Genomic DNA, 14,617 nt, shown 5'->3' with positions numbered 1-14,617 from the left:
CACAAGTGTAGAGGTCAGAGGAAAACTCTGTGGAGTCTCTTCTCTCTTTCCATCTTAAAATGGGCTCTGCGGTCAAACTTTAGGTTGCCTGTCTTTCACAACGAGCACCTTAAGCCACTGAGCCCCCCTCCACACACCTTTAAAAATATTTTATTTGAACTTTTATTTAAGGTGTATGTGTCTTGGAGGGTGGTATGCACATGTGCCTGGAGGTTCCCTCAGGGGCCAGAAGAGGCTGTAGGATCCCCTGGAACTGGAGTTAGAGGTAGTTGTAAGGTGCCCAGTGTGGGTGCCGGGATCTGAACTCTGGTCCTCTGCAAGAGCAGCAAATGCTCTTAACAGCCAACACTTGACTTTTTTTCTCAAAGATAGACTCTCTCTCACTACACATACACACACACACACACACACACACACACACACACACATTCATATACATATATGACTAGCCTTGAACTTGCTGTTGGGGTGTGTGTGTGTGTGTGTGTGTGTGTGTGTGTGTGTGTGTGTGTGTTCTTATTTGAAACAGACTCTTAAATAGCCCAGGCTGGCCTCTAACCTCTAACTCACTATGGAGCTGAGGATAACTGTACTCCCATTATTCCTTCCAAAAACTGGGGTCACGGTGGTGTGGCATCATATCAGTCTTACTATATTAGTGGAAAACCATTCTTACTGAACTAAACTCAGGTCAAAGACATTCTTAAAAATTCCTTTTTTCTCCTTCTTCATTCTGCTCAAGGTCTTTGTTCTTGAACATAAAGGAAACCCTGCCAGTGATAGAGGTGTCTGGAAACCTGTCCAAGACACAAGCTGTCTGAGTGATGGTAACATCGTGAGAAAGAACTGAAAATATTAGACAGAACTCAGTATTGTCTAATTCCTGGTCCCTAAGCGATCCAAGGTTGTTGCGGGTAGGAGACTTCCAGAAGGGGGCTCAGTGAATTTTCCCCTCTGTCCCTTACTCAGCTTCTTGTGTTTTAAACATGGGGTTCTTTGCACTCTGATTAGATCCTAATGAAGCAGCAGGACTCTCCCACTTGACCATCAGCAAGAGGGAATGCCGACCTCTTATGCAGAGTCGATCAATCTCCAATAGACGAGGGAACAAGAGTTACTACAGAGAGCTTTAGCCTGTGAGATTCATTCAATCTGTAAGTTTGGGAAGACGGCTAGTGAGTGCATGGCTGTTTATAACATAAGAACTAAGAAAGCACTGATCATACGTAGAAATAGGCCCCCTAGTTGGTAATTTTGTGTGGGAAACAGCTCACAATGCACAAAGTTCAACCCAAATGTTTTCTCTCTGGTGGTTTTCAGCCCTTCCCTCAAGTGTGGTCTCAATTGGATAGAAACTCCTATATACCCAGTGAAGACTATGTTGTTGTTGTTGTTTTTTTTATCAAGGTCAAACAGAACAAAGGCACAGCATTATATTTATCAAATTAGCTTAGTGATTCCATGCGCAATATCATTAAATTATTAACCTGGGTGCCCATTTCCATTTCTTCATTCCTATATTCCTTGGAGTAAAAGGAAATAGTTGTTAGTCTGGCATCATCTATGGAATGAAAAACACTGCCTGTGTCTCCACATAGTTGTGAAAACTAATTGTTGACCGGGAAAACAAAATATAACAAACCTAACCACAGAAGTAGTTTATATAATAGACCTTAAAAACATTTATCAGATTGATTTATGTATTTGTGTATGCATACAGAAGTATGCATGTGGGTAACTGTCTTAGTTACTTTACAGCTAGTCGCTGTGACAAAAGTCCCTTGATGAAAGCAATTTAAGGCAGAAAGGGTTTGTCCTGGTTCCTAGTTCCAAGGGAATACAACACATTACAGTGTAGAAGGCAGGGCAGTGGGAGCATGGATCCATCTGGTCACAGTCCTGAAGCAGAGACAGGACAGAAAGTAGGGGCGGGCTATACACTCTCAAGGCCCACCTGCCGGTGACATACTTCTCCAGCAAGACCCCATCTTTTGAAGGTTCCATAACCTCCCCAAACAGCACCACCTCCTAGGGACCAAGTGTTCCAACACATGAGCCTGTGTGGGACGTGGCACATCAGTAACTTCCCCTGGATACTAAGTCAAAAGTAATTCTAAGTATCGTCTTTGTTTGAATTCCCAGTGAAGTGGAATGTGTTGATTTGAATTGAAGGTACTTATTTAAGTAAATCCATCTTATAAATACTTTATCCTTCACACATATCCCCCAGTTCTGTCTTGCTTCACCCTCTACCAACCTCCATTCCAATCAAACTAAACCAGAATTGGGCTTTCTCAGTATGTGCTTTTATCTTTGTTCTAAACAATACAAATAATATTAATAGATAATCCCAAAGCTGGATGACTCTGAATACCTTACTCTCTCATGCCCGCTGTCCTCATGCCCGGATTGCTCCCTTGTGCCCCACCCTGTAGCTGGAAATTTCTCCCGTCCTGCCCTGCCCCTTGGTCGGGACGAATCTCTCCCACCCATGTCCCACAGCCACTTGGTCCCAAGTAAACACAAGAGGCTTATGTTATTTACAAACTGCATGGCCTATGGGTCAGGCTTCTTGCTAGCTAGCTCTTATAACTCAACTCAACTGATTTCTATTAATCTATATGTTGCCACATGGCCATGGCATTACCAATCTACTGGCATCTTGTTGCTCCTTGGGCAGCAGGCTGGGGTCTCCTCTCACTCTCCTTTCTTCTTCTGTCTCTTCCCTTCAAATGTCCCGCCTCACCTTATTCTGCCTTGCCATTGGCCAAACAGCTTTATTTATCATCCAGTCTTAGAGACATATATTCACAGCATACAGAGAGACATCCCACAGCACCTCCCCCTAGTTCCAAAGGGTGTCGCCATTTCTCAACCTTTGGATTTTATAAACCTGTCCCTAATGGCATTGTGCGAGACTTCTTCCCATAGAGTACTACCTTCAACCTCAAATACAGACCCTCTAAACCAGAAAGTAAATAAACACATTGGACTAAATGAAACTAGAAACCCGACTCAACTCACCAAGGCTATGTGCAAACAGGCCGTGAAACACCAAGACTTCTTAGTTACTTGGACATTCTATCATGCACCATGGCAATGTTCTTCCTCTGCTCTACTGATCATGCTTGGCCTGAATCTTGTTCAATTCCATGTTAAAAATCTTTGAGAATCATGTGAAATACCCTTAGGACATTGGCGAAATCATAAATTGGCAATTGCTGACAGAAAAATGGGTGACTGGAGAAATAATTTTCATTCCAGTGTGGTCTTTTCTATAAATATTGTCATCTTTTGACCCTTCCTCTGGGGCTTTTATATTCAAAACAGTATTATATTCAAGTGCTATTTACATCATAATTATAATAGAGTTAGGTCTTTGTATGTGATGGCATGACTCTGTAACCCAGATCCTTGGGAGGCTAAGGCAGGAGATTTTGAATTCAAATCTATCTGAGTTATATAGCAGATCCTGTTTCTGCAGATACATAGATATAGATAATGTAGATAAAGATATGCATGAGATAACTGACATAGATTACACACACACACACACACACACACACACACACACACACACACACACACGGGATGACTCACATAGATATAGACAATGCAGTTACAGGTATACATGAGCTAACTGACATAGATATAGAGAATACAGATAATATAGACACAGATAGTTGACGCAGATATACTTTTTGGCAAACAGCAACTAAGATCCTTACAAAAATTAGTATTGCATGTATTTCCTATCAGTATAGGTGCAGTATCAACTAGGAGAACTTCTCCTTTTTTCATTCATACCAAGATGCCCAAAGCAGGGCTGGTCAGACCTCCAAGGCCTTCCCTCAAGGGAAGTGTTGAATCCAAAGCCCATGAAAGCCAGGGCTGTGGCTCTCACACCCAGCTCTGGGCCTGCCGTACACTGAATGCTGAATGGGCACCCAGTTGCTGGGTGGAGGGCCCCTATGTCTTTATGGCTTGAATAGTTTGACTCACTTGCTTTCTTCTCCATTGTTAATCTTATTACCTTGAGTTTATACAGCTAGAAAAGATGATGAAATCATTGATGAACACTTTATTGTTGGTTGGTTTGTACACCTGGCGTTTGAAGTTTATTTTTAAACACTTCCTTTTTTTTTTTTTTTTTGAGACAAAAAAACCTAGGCTGACCTTGAACTTCCTATACATTCAGCTAGCTTAGATTAGCCTTGAACTCTCTGTGTCTCCTGAGAGTGTGCTGTCATACTTGACTCCAATGCTTCCTTTTATTAATCATGCCCTTAGGTTTTCCTGTTGTTTTTGTTTGTTTGTTTGTTTACAGCTATCATGTAGCCCAGGCTGTCAGGTGTGGAGCAGCACATCAGGCAGTTCAGTGTGGGGGTTTTTTTGCTCATGGTTTTTCTCATTGTCCTTTCCAAGTGTTGCCGGTAGAATTGAACTTGTTAAAAAGACATTGATATTATATATATATATATATATATATATATATATATATATATATAAAATACAGCAGTTCTTTGCTGGGTGACACCCAGTCTCGCCCAGATTTACCTGGAGGGGCTTAGCCAGCTGCTCTGCCCAAGATCAATAAAAACTAACTCTGTGTGTGTGTGTGTGTGTGTGTGTGTGTGTGTGTGTGTGTGTGTGTTTCTCTCTCTCTCTCTCTCTCTCTCTCTCTCTCTCTCTCTCTCTGTCTCTCTGTGTGTGTGTGTGTTTCCCCAGGCTGGCATTGTGATTCTCCTGCCTCAGCCTCTGAATGGTAGGATTATGGGCATGAGCCACCATTGTGGAACTCTGCATAATGAATATCATGTAGCCCAGGAGGGCCATACTCCAGACAGGGTCAGGAGTCTGGAGTCAGAGCCCAGTATCATTTCCATTAGACACTTTAGATAATTCTAATGCAAGCTCATGTGAGAACCATGTCTCCAAGGTAATCCCCTAATGAAGGGGTCAGTAGGCCAAAGGAGAAAGGAAAAGTGAGGCCTGCTACTCAAATGGGCAATGACTGTAGAAATCATCGTGGCTAAGGACCAGCTTTCTTCTTGGGTTTGTTTGGGTGAAGAAATCTGAGCGTGGCAGTAAACAAGGAAGTGACCGGCAGTAACCAACAAAAGATCTGGGATGACACCAAAGAGCAAATTCCAGGAGACTGAAGTGTGGTTTAGGTGAGAGCAGGAGCCATGTCACCCAGTCTAGCAGAGAGCCCTGAAGGCAAAGTCCTTCCTTCCCACTGACTCAGACACTTGGATGAAGTGAACAAGTTCTGTCCATAAGAAGTGTGGGGCTGGAGAGATGGCTCAGAGGTTAAGAACACTGGCTGCTCTTCCAGAGGTCCTGAGTTCAATTCCCAGCAACCACATAGTGGCTCACAACCATCTGTAATGAGATCTGGCGCCCTCTTCTGTGTACATAATAAATAAATGAATCTAAAAAGAAGAAGAAGAAGAAGAAGAAGAAGAAGAAGAAGAAGAAGAAGAAGAAGAAGAAGAAGAAGAAGAAGAAGAAGAAGAAGAAGTAGGTAGTGTGGGGAGAAGATGACAGCTAAGCAGAGGTCATTTTAGGAGAAACTGGCCTGATAGCCACCTGATAGCCACCGAAACTGGGTAAGGTGGTTTTCAAACAATGAAGTCTTCGGTTGGAGGCTACCTTAAGAACAGTTTCACCACAGCAGGGTGCACAGTCCAACAGGAGAAGCTCTTTCCCCTCTGAAGTCAAGGCCCACAATTTGAAGAGAGAGTTTGGGATGCTGTTAGTTTCTCAGATCTTCATGGGACACAGATGCAGAAAATGGTTCCTACAGAAGCCTGTGTCTCCCAGGACACATTTGGCAATAACAAGGGCTCACTATATAGCTCAGACCCATTTCACAGCCAGGGTTGGTCTTGAATTCCTGCTTTCTCCCGAGTGCTGGGATTACAGGCACATACCACCTTGCCTGGCTTGCTTGCTCTCTTAAGGCAGGCGTCTCACTATGTAGCCCAGGCTAGCCTTAAGGTCATGATCCTCCTGCTTCTACCTCCCAAGTGCTGAGATGGTAGGCATGCACCACCCACCAGGCCCAGCTTCTGGAGACATTCCAGATTTTCTCATAATCTGCAGGCTTGCTGCTGGCATCTAGTGAGCAGTGGCCCAGGACACTGCAGGAGGACTTGCAATGCTCAGAACAGACCCATGAGAACTGTGCAGCTTCACACACCTGGAAATCATCATATATAATTACAGTGAGTAGCTAAAGCAAGTCTCAGAAGGATACATAGTGCATGTTTTGTCTCATCCGTGGTTCCTAGATTGTACAGAGATGCATAGTGTCATACATACACAACTCAGAATGCCTTTAGTTTCTTCCCTGGTTACTCTAATAAGACACTCTGAAAAAAGCAACTTGAAGGAGAAAGGGTTCCTTTTAGCTCACAGTTCAAGGTGCTGACAGTCATGCTGGGAAGTGGAGGCAGCAGGAGCTGGAAGCTGCTGCTCACGTCACAGCCACAGCCAGGAAGCAGAGAGCAATGAACACACGCAGCTGGGAAGTTCACTTTCTCCATTTACACAGTCCCGGATCCCTGCTTCAGGGGACAGTCCAGTGCACAGTGAAGGCGGGTATTCCTCTTTTCCTAACCAAAATAATCCCTCACCGGTATGCCCACAGGCCTATTGTCCAGGTGATTCTAGATTCTTCCAAGCGGGCAATTAACACTGATCATCATAACATAGAACCTGAAAATGAAGCTGACTGGGGAGACAGAGAGGAGGGGGGTGGGGGCACCGGAAGAGAAAAGTGTGGTTATGAGGAGTAAGGGAGAATACATTCTCATACACACAACATACAGATACTTGAAATGAAAATTTAAAAACTATCCAGCTCCAAATGGCAGTCGTACTGAGGTCAGGAAGCCCCGGTGAGTGGCATGTCCTGCCAGCTCTGGGTTGCTCATGGATGAGATATTCTTCCTAGTGACAGACTCTGGTCCAGGCAGCCCAGCCTGTACCTTTGACCAATGCAGACAGAAAGTGATGAAGGGACATGTAAGGGGGCGGGGGGGTTAGAATGGTGACGGAGTCGAGGTAAAGGAAAGTCAAATAAATAGATCAGATACTCAAGCCCCATTAACTATCAGGACATTGGTGCCCTAACATCTGGCCATCCTGCCATCTTATCCCACCTTGTTAACCGAACACAGGCGATGGTTCTCTTCTAGTCCACACCTCTAGCCCCTTGAAGGGTGAGGCCAGAAGACACCTGCAGTTTGGGGAATGAGAAGTGCATTATCAAACCAGCCAGGCTGAACATCAAATACAAATTATACCTGTCCTGAATCGCCGGTATGTTTCATCAGTTAACTAGTGAAAGCACACCTACTCATTATAAAAGAAACCTATAATGAACTTCACCATGACCTTGAATGTTGAGAGCTCCCGGGACTTTGTGTTTTGCACTTAACCTATGCCAAGAATGTATTGTGTATTAAACAACAAAAAGCTCCATCGACTTCCTTCCTGGAACAGCCCGAGGCTAGCTAGCAGCTGTTCAGTGAAAAGGGGCTGGACACCAATCACTAAAGGTGTAGAGCGGTGGTTCTCAACGTGTGGGCCATGACCCCTCTGGAGTCACATATCAGCTATCCTACATATCAGATATTTACCTTACCATTTACAATTTACAAGATAACAATTATGAAGTAGTGATGAAATAATTTTATGGTTGGGGATCACTACATCATGAGGAACTGTATTGTAATGAATTGTTTGGTTTTTTTTTTTTTTTTTTTTATTCCAAAGCTGAGGACCGAACCCAGGGCCTTGCGATTGCTAGGCAAGTGCTCTACCACTGAGCTAAATCCCCAACCCCTGAGGAACTGTATTAAAGAGTCACAGCATTAGGAAAGTTGAGAACCACTGATCTAGAGGAACTCCAAATCGGATTTTACCTACCTCTGATAACTCTCTACTGAATTGCCACTGGGTCAAGGAAGAAATAAAGAAAGAAGTTAAAGACTTCCTAGACTTCAGTGAAAATGAATGCACAGCATCCCCAAACCTATAGTCCATAATGAAAGCGGTGCTAAAAGGAAAGTTCATAGCACCAAGAGCCTTCATAAAGACATTAAAGAGATCTCATACTAGCGACTTAACAACACACCTGAAAGAAAGCTCTAGAAGAAAAAGCAGCTGACACACCCAAGAGGAGTAGATGGCAGGAAATAATCAAACTCGGGGCTGGAATCAATAAAATAAAAAAAGAGAGAGAGAGAGAGAGCAATACAACAAATCAACGAAACAAAGAGTTGGTTCTTTGTTTTCATTTTAAAATACGATTATCTGACTAGAATTTGCCTCCCAGGACATCCCGACACAGTCAGCACTAGCAGCGTGTTCCATGACGCTGCTGTGGTTCTGGCCTTTCACGATTCTAAAGGATGAGTTCAGGCTTGCAAACTCTGCTGTATGCAGGCAGGATTTTAAAATCACCAAGAAGAAAAATGCCATTAATATATAATTACATATACTAATAATATATATTTACTTGGTGTGAAATAATTGTGAAGGGTCCAGTTTTTCCTCAGTTTAGAGAAAGCATCGTTTGAAGCTTGTTAAGGGTTTCAGCCCCTGGACATTTCTTCAGGGAACAACTCCAACGCTACACAGAGCTGGCTACCCAGCCTACGATGGGAACTCCTTCACGAGGCCAATGGGAGGAAAGGGCCATGTCCCCAATTATTGCAATTACTGCTCATCCTGTCAGAAACCAGATCTGACCTGTAGTCAGATTTAATTCTCCACGACATTTAACTGTTCCTATTGTCTATCACCTCGAACAGTCACACAGGCTTACCCTTGTGCGCTTACACACATACAGACTTCTCTCTTCATGCATAATTCCTACACCCTCATTCTCTGGGTTATTTTTAATTGACTCATCCACATAGAAATGGTGGTGACTCTTATCAGAGAATTATTTTCTCAAAAGGATGAAACAGACTTTTCTTCAAGCTCCTGATATAGAAGGTGTAGCCTGCAGCCCCTCCCCAATGTGACTGGCCCTTACCAGTAGTCTCAATTTCACTAGCTATTATTTTGTGCTTTAGAATATTTATTTATTCTCTCTCTCTCTCTCTCTCTCTCTCTCTCTCTCTCTCTCTCTCTCTCTGTCTGTGTGTGTGTGTGTGTGTGTGTGTGTGTATGTAGGGTGAGAGAGAGAACATGTGTGAGCATGGCAGAGGACAGAGGACAATGGAAAAGGCGAACAGCTTTTCTGGAGTTTGTTCTCATCTTCCTGTTCGTTCTGAGACAGGGTCTCTCTCGTTTCTGCCACCACACCGCTGCACATGCAAACCTGCGACCGACTCTCCCGCGTGTTGAAGGAGCCCTGCGATGACAGTTGGGAGCCACACTATCTGGTGCTTACATGGCTCCAGGAATCAAGTCCAGGTGGTCAGGTTTTGTGCCATTGCCCCGCCCTCAACTTCTCTTCTACATTTAGCCAGCTGTTGCCAACCCCTCGGGGAAGTCTTCCAGAAGCACTGCCGGGGGGGGGGGGGGGACCTGTTCTCTCTCTCAGATGTCTGGGGACCTGAGTGCTGCTCTGTTGCGTGGATAATTGTGTGATGGCGTGGTACGTCCACTCTGCCTCTTGCTTTAACCTATGGGGAAACTTAAGAACTCAGTTTTTATCTCTTCAGCTATTACCGAGGACACAGCCTGCTGTACCCAGGGCATTTAATGTTTATGTTATAAATTCTCCTCAGCAGATCATTACTCTTCTACTAGGAATGAATGGTGGCTGAAGATGGGGAACTGAGAAGAAACGTGCCAGGGAGCTGGGGAACGGGCTCAGTTCTTAGAATGCTTGTCCGGCATGCACAAATCTGGGAGCTTGACTCCCCAGAACTGCATAACTGCATAAGCTAGCTTTGATGTGTGTGTGTCTGCATTTCTAGCATGTGGGAGGCAGAGACAGGAGAATCAGAAATGTAGGATCGTCCTTGGCAATATAGTGAATTGGGGGCTGTGCTACATGAGACCTTGTCTCAAAAACAAAACAAAACAAACAAACAAAACTATAGAAGAGAAAAAGAATGAAAAGTGGAGGGGAGAGGAGAGGAGAGGAGACGATATCTGGCTAGTTATTCCTGCTAGGCCAAATGGAAGGGGACTGGCTGGTCTGGTCAGGAACTTTTACACTAGACATTATACAAAGGGGCTGTTAAAGCTGAACAACTCTAGTTTAAAGTAAATTCACTCATTCGTCCAACAACAACAAAATTGTGCGTTGAGAACCCAGGCACTGAGGTAGCTTGTGGGAACTCATATATTAAAGGACTCCAGGGAAGCCAGGGAAGAGCCTAATGCAGAGGCATATGAAATGTGATCGCACAGACGTGGAGGTCATGAGCCCCAGAGGCCAGCTGTCTGGATCAGGATACATCCGATTAGATCTGTGTGGCCTGGGATGGGTTCTTAACCTTAAAGAAGCTTCGATCCTTCCTGGCAGAGTGGAGGCAGAGCAATGCTGACCTCCTTGCTTTGTGCTGAAGATTAAATTATGGAATTCCTCTGCAGCATTTACAGCAGCATCCGGCCCAATAAACATCAGTGCTTCTGCTATGGCATGCAGCAGTCACAGCGAACATGGGAGAGCATCCCATTTGATGAACAGAGAGAAGGAAGGAGAGAACATCTTTTACCTCTTATGAATCTGATACATAACATAGTCGTTCACGAGTTAGCCACATTAGAACACAAAAGTGAGACTAAGTCCTCCCAAGTTAACATTCTGATGCCTGGTTTCACACATTTTTCCTTGCACATGTGGAGATCCTGGTTTGCATACCACTAGGCATCATGTTTTCCTAAAACCATCAATATGCATAGACATGACAACTCTTGGTTTGTTTGTTTTGAGAAAGGGTTTCTCTGTGTAGCCCTTGCTATCCTGGAACTCCCTGTATAAAACAGGTTGACCTCAAACTCACAGAGATCCACCTGCCTCTGCCTCCCAAGTGCTTGGATTAAAGGTGTACACCACCATTGCCTGGCAACCTAACTACTGTTAACAGCTCCCTGTGAGTATTAGTCAGGTTCTCTAGAAGAATAGAATTGATAGATAAATAAAATAGATAAAATAAAATTTTTTAAAATGCCTGGTTTCACACATTTTTCCTTGCACATATATGGGACTTATTTATTTAATTTATTTATTTGTGGAATTTATTTATTGTATATATATTACATATTTTGTTTTATATATATATGGGATTTATTAGAGCAGCTTACAGCTGTGGTCCAGCTAGTCTAATAATAGCTATCTACCGACAGAGAGTCTAAAATTCTGGTAGTCATTCAGTCCTTGAGGCTGGCTATCTCAGCAGGTCTTCAGTATATACCAGAAGACCAAAGAAGTGGGCTCTAATGCCAGTGAAGGAGTGAACTTGCCATCAAGAGAGAGGGCAAGCGGGCAAAGAGCAGAAGTTTTCCCCTTCCGTGTTCTTTATTTCGGCTGCCAGCAGAAGGTATGGTCCAGATTAAAGATGGATCTTCCCACCTCAAAAGTGCCAGATTAAATGTGAGTCTTCCCACTTCAAATGATTTCATTAAGGACACCCTTACAGGTGTACCCAGATGCTTGGGTCTTAGTTAATTTCAGATGTAGTCAAATTGACACCCAAGGATACCCAGAACAGCCATCACACTGTGCTTTGTATAATTGTGAATTGTTATTCAGTCAATTGCCTATCAGGGTATTTTTCTTTGTTCTATTAGAAATAATGTTATAATGAATACTCCATCTCTCCCCAATCCATTGTCTCCTATATTTATTCCAGACTACAATTCTAAGGGATAACCACACAGCATCGACTAAACATTTTTTTCACTCTAGCACGTGTACATTTCAAATGTTGTATTGTTTTCCTTGTTGCTATGACCATATTCCTGACAAGAAGTATTAAGAGAGAGCACACCCAGCTGCCTTAGTCATTCTTCTTTTGCTGTGAAGAGACACCATGAACAAGGCAACTTATTTAAAAAAGAAAAAGAAAGAAGAAGAGGAAGAAGAAGAATAGGAAGAAGAAGAATTGAATTTGATGCTGGCTTACAGTTTCAGAGACTAGTCCATGATCATCATGATGGGAAGCAGGCAGGCATGGTCTGGAGAAGTAGCTGAGAGCTTTACATCCTCATCTACAGGCAACAGGCAGCAAAAGACTGGGCCTGCCATGGGTTTTTGAAACTCAAAGACCACCTCCAAGAGACAGACCTCTTCCAACAACGCCACACCTACTCCAACAAGGCCATACCTCCTAATCCTTCCCAAACAGTTCCACTAATGGGGTCCAAGCATCTAAACATTAAGAACCTATCAGGGCCATTCTCTTTTTTGTTTTGTTTTGTTTTTTGTTTTTTCGAGACAGGGTTTCTCTGTGTAGCTTTGCGCCTTTCCTGGAACTCACTCTGTAGCCCAGGCTGGCCTCGAACTCACAGAGATCCGCCTGCCTCTGCCTCCCGAGGGCTGGGATTAAAGGCATGCGCCACCACCACCCAGCTGAGGACCATTCTCATCCAAACCACCACATTGGCCCACATCTTGAAGGTACAGTCTACCGTGATGGTAAAGGCTTTGGCAGTAGAAGTATGAGCTGAATTCCCACATATCATCATACCACAATGTAAAGGACACGAAGTGGGGCTAATCATTCAGATATATGAGTTTATGGAGCCATTCTTATTCAAACCCCCACATACAGCCACTAGTAAGATGCCAGTGTTCCTGTAAATAAGCCCTTCCCCTGCTCCTGCAGGTAACATGGATGAAGCTCATTGGTGCACACGCTCCACACCAGATTGCACATCGTTTATCTTTTTGCTCCTCCTCTCTTACTGTAAATCTAGACAAATACAGTGAGCAGTACCCATGCCACAGCCTGGATTTTCTAATGTTTTGAAATTTCCTCCACCAAAGGGAGGAATGGGAAGGGGGCACTTTAACTAAGGCGTGAAGGAAGGTTAATATAGCTGAAGGAGAGACTAGGGACAAATAAAACCAAGGACACTCGAAAAGTCACAGGGGAATCATGCTATTTTATATTTGGATCAAGCTATATATTGGGCTGGAGAGATGGCTCAACAGTTAAGAGCATTGACTGCTCTTCCAGAGGACCCGGGTTCAATTCACAGCACCCACATGGCAGCTCACACCTGTTTATAACTCCAAGACCTGACACCCTCACACAGACATACATGCAGGGAAAACACCAATGCACACAGAATAAAAACAAATAAATTATTTTAATATATATACTACATTTATATGTATACATAAGTATATAGTTTCAAGACAACCATGTCACTTGGAGTGATAATGCTCGACCCACAAGAGCCATAGACTCGCTAACAAAAATCCCATGATCAAGCATGAGAAACTTCCTTTCAAGCTGCTGGTCAGGGCAGTCCAAGAGCCTCCCCAAACAAGATGGGCTATTGCTGTTCCCCCAGAGTTTGAAGATAAGTTCCTACTGATGATGACACCACATACTTCAGACACAGGACCTAGAAGAGTTAGGCTGAATCAGACTCAAAACTCCCGGTCCCAGAGGACTAGCTTTTATAATACCAAAAGGTGCTTGCAAACTGTCAAAGAAGGGAGGTAACCACAGTCCTGCCCAGCTGTGATGCCGCTGGACCACAACAATGGTCAGCACAGCAAGATATCCCTAAAAGTGCAGTAGTGGCACTTACATATTGGTGGTAACCAACAGCTCTCTACCTGGACTAAAGTCCCATTCAACAGGAGGGAAATTGTGCCTGGTACTGTAAACCCAGCTAACTTCCGGGGCCAATGAGGTCACAGATAACAGAGGAAGAACTACCACTACCGTTCTCCTATGCCAGTACAATTCCTAGCTGCATTCTAAATACTTACCCTTATACCCACAGATAAATGTGGCTCTGACCCCTCATCAAAGGAAGCTTCTCTTTTCACAAGATAGAGACCATTATAGAAAGCTACAGCTGAGGAATGGGGGGGGGGCGGAAGAAAGCTACAGCTGGTCACTATGCAGAGAACAGCTGGCTGTGGGTGCCCAGTCCCAAATGATACATCTGCAATATAAATCCTATATATACCTAAGGCTTGGAGAACATTTTAGGAGAGAGGGGACAGAAAGGGTATAAGAGCCAGAGGACCAGAAAGTGTGCCTTGAGGTTGTGTCTTCTAAAATGGACAGGGAAGCTCCAACCAGGGGATCTCAACAATATGACTGCCTAAACAGGACCCCCAAAATGATGGCACCAGTTGCCATGCTGACGTTGATGGGGGAAATTGCACATAGCCCCACTCTTAGATGAAGAACTACTGGCATCCCAGAGATGAGCATTCTATATGGTTATCTGAACCCAAGTAGTCACACACACACACACACACACACACACACACACACACACACACACACACACCAAAAGAACAAACAAATTTCACCCATCAAACAAATTAGTCCACTGCTTTTAGTCAGCCTCACTCAGTGTTCCAGGACATGGGCAGAATGTAGCCAGATTACTTAGCAGAATATAATACGATAGGCCTGTAGCTCCATTCCCAATATATTCCTGTTCTTTT

The sequence above is a fragment of the Onychomys torridus genome, chromosome 18 (assembly GCF_903995425.1).
Source record: "Onychomys torridus chromosome 18, mOncTor1.1, whole genome shotgun sequence".
Lineage (NCBI taxonomy): Eukaryota > Metazoa > Chordata > Mammalia > Rodentia > Cricetidae > Onychomys > Onychomys torridus.
The sequence above is the reverse complement of the archived record's forward strand: the minus strand, read 5'-3'. Positions refer to the sequence as shown.